Below are 397 nucleotides of genomic sequence, written 5' to 3'. Positions count from 1 at the left end.
ACACAAAAACCTACATAACCTAAAAGCTGTGGAAGTTGTGACTTTGTGAGACATTTAGCCTTCTCTGAGAGAGCTCCTGTGCCACACAAAAACCTACATAACCTAAAAGCTGTGGAAGTTGTGACTTTGTGAGACATTTAGCCTTCTCTGAGAGAGCTCTGGTGCCACACAAAAACTACGAATCCTAAAAGCTGTGGAAGCGGTGTCTTGGTGAGGCCTTTCTCCTTCTGTGTCAGAGAAGGGAGGGTCATCATGGGAGGCTGTGTGTTGTGTGCTTGTGTGTATTGTGTAACAAAGCTCTTGGTAACGCGGTTGCCAGTGGCGCTGGGGCTGCCTGGTAACGGGGCGGCTGGCCCTTTAAGCCGCCGGAGGGCGGGAAGAAGGAGGAGGAGGAGGA

The sequence above is a fragment of the Sceloporus undulatus genome, chromosome 4, assembly GCF_019175285.1.
Source record: "Sceloporus undulatus isolate JIND9_A2432 ecotype Alabama chromosome 4, SceUnd_v1.1, whole genome shotgun sequence".
NCBI classification, from domain to species: domain Eukaryota; kingdom Metazoa; phylum Chordata; class Lepidosauria; order Squamata; family Phrynosomatidae; genus Sceloporus; species Sceloporus undulatus.
Note: the sequence above shows the minus strand (reverse complement) of the source record.